This window comes from Bidens hawaiensis, unplaced genomic scaffold (genome assembly GCF_021521415.1).
Source record: "Bidens hawaiensis isolate Kalapana, Puna unplaced genomic scaffold, B.hawaiensis_p1.1 tig00010459_1, whole genome shotgun sequence".
In the NCBI taxonomy this organism is placed as follows: Eukaryota; Viridiplantae; Streptophyta; class Magnoliopsida; order Asterales; family Asteraceae; genus Bidens; species Bidens hawaiensis.
The window spans coordinates 747626-751222 of record NW_027491795.1 but is presented as its reverse complement, the minus strand read 5'-3'; the positions used below and the strand labels follow the sequence as shown (position 1 = coordinate 751222).

General features: G+C 41.1%; 1 pseudogene; it reads right to left on the bottom strand.

The window, feature by feature from the left end:
• Nucleotides 1–1127: 1127 nt before the first annotated feature.
• Nucleotides 1128–2997, bottom strand: LOC143535234 (protein SHORT-ROOT pseudogene; annotated as a pseudogene).
• Between the last annotated feature and the right edge of the window lie 600 nt (nucleotides 2998–3597).

Below are 3597 nucleotides of genomic sequence, written 5' to 3'. Positions count from 1 at the left end.
TAAACAAAAAATAATCAACTTACACACAAACACAATTGAACAGTCATAACCACACATATTGCAGGTAAGACTAGCCAAATCACATGACTTGCCAGGGAGCATGATCCATAATTCGACCATGTAAGACAACCTGACATGGAGATGCAATTTTTTCAACCAACAACTTTTGAAGACATCGTATGACGTAATAGCAACAGAAACATACATTATTTTGAACACCCAGTAGTTCAAGACATGATAACAAAATGTCATGGCTTGAGTCATGCAAAACGCTACCTTATAACTATATAAACTATAATTATGTAAATTGTTAATGTAAACTTAGTGTATGTTATTGTTTCTATGAACTTGATGCTTGTTGTTTCCGTGAACATTTGAAGAAAACAAACCTGATCCGACGCAACGTGCCGGGTAAAAATCTAGTTTCGTACATTTTCAATAGATAATTGACGGGGTAATTACAATTAACAATTAAGTATTAACAATGAGTTTAAGCTTAACTGGAATTAGAGGGAAATTAAAGATTTGAGCTGGAGTTCCAAAGATTGTAAAGATATAAGTTCCAATCCAATCCCAACTGAGTTTAATTGTACTGGGTTGACAAGTTCTCAATGTTAATTGAGCTTCCGATTCTCCAATATATTAATCTGCAATGATACGTATAGTTTCTCCCAATTCGACCAGGTCTTCATGAGCCAAACTTCAGCCATAACATAATTGATAAATGTAACATGTGAAAGTGGACATAACTTCCCACACTGCCTCTATTATTGTAAACTTATGAGATCGTCTTTAACATCGAAATATTCCAAGTAATTTGGCTTCATTCATTAGTTGTTAAATAAAAAAAAGTAAAATCATAAGTTACTGGTACCCATGTTAGTTAGCAATAGTGATAAATAGTCAAACAAAAGCCACAGGCGTTTAATTTGATATTCAAAAGGAAAAATATGTTACTTTCACTTGCTATTGCTATTCAATCCAAGTCAAACCCAATTCTGGAACCAACCCTAAAAAATTAATAAACAAAAATAAAGCCCAATTTTCTGTCCTTGTTTCTTTCCTTTCCAAAAGTGAAAATGTCATAAAACCCACTCACACCGTCCCATACGCGTGCCACCGTCAGCTTTTTCTTTTTCTTTTTCCTTTTCTTTTGAGTAGTAGTGGATGTCCCCATCATACCGGCTTCCATGCACTCGCCCACACCACCCCCGTCTCCTTCCACGTCAAGAATACTCCGGCAGACGTCTCCGTCGTATTCATCGACCACCCATCCCTATACCGCCTCAGCAACGCCTGTAAGTCGTCGCAAACCTCCTCGCTATACGACACCGGGCGAAACCCTGTTGCATGAAACCTGCTCGACCATTTCCCCGCGGTCTCCCGCCTCTCCACCGACTCCGCGGGAGAACACGCCACCAAGTCCATTACCGCCCGGCCCACCGCCTGCTCCAGCATTAGCCGCTCGTTACTTGTTTTCGGGAAATTCTGGTCTAGGGCGTCCAAGTAAACACGGAACCATCTCAAACACTCTTGAAAGCCTCTTACGAATTCGAACCCGTCGGTTCCGATATCCAAGTCAGCCTCTTCCTCTACCATGGTTATTATTTTGGGGTTCAGCCCGCGGAAGGTGGAGATCAAATAGTCCCTCCGGTTGTTATTAACCGCGCGTAGCGTCCCGTTCAAGTTAATGGCCAGCGCTTCGTCATCTTGAATGCATAAATGACTGATGTTGAGTTCTGATAAATCACCCGTGTGGTGGATAACGTTGAATTTAAAGGGGACTCCCATCAACCTTGCGAATTTCTCCATCCGGCTTCCGATCTCTCTCATCACCTTGTGCACTCCACCACCACCACCAGACGCCAAAGCGTCCCCGTCTCCCATCCTGGAGGGGACCACGGTGGTGAGACGGAGGTGCGGTGTGTCGTCGGTGCGAGTAGCAATGGCCTCTAGTAAGGTAGGCCACTGCGTGCAGAAGGTGTTGCTGACGTCGATTATGTGGAGCTTGCTCTCGCCGTCGAAAGCCTCCATGATGGCGCCGTTGCACGCCACGTGTCCGAACGTCGTCCAGGGGCTGACCTCTTGGAATTTGAGGACTAGTTTCCTTGTTGACTCGAAGGAGCACATTTTCTCGGAGGCGGATGATAGAGTCCGGTAGGATCGGTCACCGGAATCGGTCATCCGGCTGAATAGTGCTTGGAGGAAGTACGATGCAAGCTTTTGATCGGTATCACCGTACGGCGAGCTAAGCTCGTTAAGCATCCACATCAACTGCTGAAGCCTGGAAGTGTTATTGTCCGCCACGGCTCGGGCGGCGTCTAGAAGCAAATCGGAAGCCCACGTGTTGCCGGAGAAGGAGTTCGAATACTCCATGGTGATGTCCCGTGCCGGTGAGTAAGAGTAGTTAATATTGGGATCGGAAGACTGCTGGTGGTCGGAGGAGAAGCCATAGGGCGGCGGCGTGCCGGTGGTGGGAGTAGGTGTGTTGGAGGACTGGTGGTGGTAGGGTGGTTGGGAGGAAGAGTAGTAGTGGTGGTGTCTAGAGGAAGAAGAAGAGAAATCTTCTTCATCCATGAAAAAGTTAAAGCATTCTTCTTGATCTTGTTCTTGTTCTTGATCTTGATAATAAAGAAAGTGGGATGATTTGGAAGTACTGCTTGAGTTAGATGTTCTACTAGTGGAGTTGTAAGAATGATGGTGGTGTTGTTTTTGGTGGCTGACAAGCCTAAACAAAGCATCCATAACAAATTAGATTCATGAGATCTATAAATGGCATGCAAAGGCAAGTGTGTCTTGTTTTTAATAGGGATTTGGAAGGAAATGGATACGGAGAGAGAAGAATTGAAGGCCAAAGAATGTTAATGTGTGGTTTTGAGTTCTCATGCAAGACGTTATAATTTGGTCAATTTTTTTAGAAATAATGATGTCTTGTGCCTTTTCTTAGGTAATCAATCACACTCCTCTTTTTTAAAACATGTAGGGTTAGTGTGTTGTTATCTTCTACGTATATTAATTCTTGTAGTTTAAGCAAAATCTAGGTTTTTTCCATAATTATCTTAAATTTAACAAGAATAAAATCTCTACTTGATTAGTAAAAGATGGATTAGTAGTTTCTAGTTATGTTTAGAGTACTTAACTCTCTTTATGGTTTCTTAAATATGTTTCATTATTATTACTAAGATATAAAATGTGACTAGGTCAAACAAGTGAAGGATACACAATTTGTTTATACATTACCAACAAATAATGAAGTCAAATAATAGGTCTAACAACCACCACAATGTGAAGGGGACAATATAAGTTGTTTATGTTCTAGAAAATTTGAACTTTTCAAATAAATCATTTTCTCATGGTCTTTTGGAATTATGTTCTACAACTTATATGTATAAAAAGTAAGACTACTTTTTAATAAGAAATCAACATAAGTTTCAAACTTATGAGTAAGGGTGGCAAACCCAACCCAAATAGATTGTTTTGGGTCAAGATGGATAAACTTTAAAAGTAAAAGGAGTTAGGATTGATCATAAAATTCTTTAAGTGGGTCAGAATGGGTTAAAAATATATAAGTGAGTTTCATTTATAGGTTAAAATGGG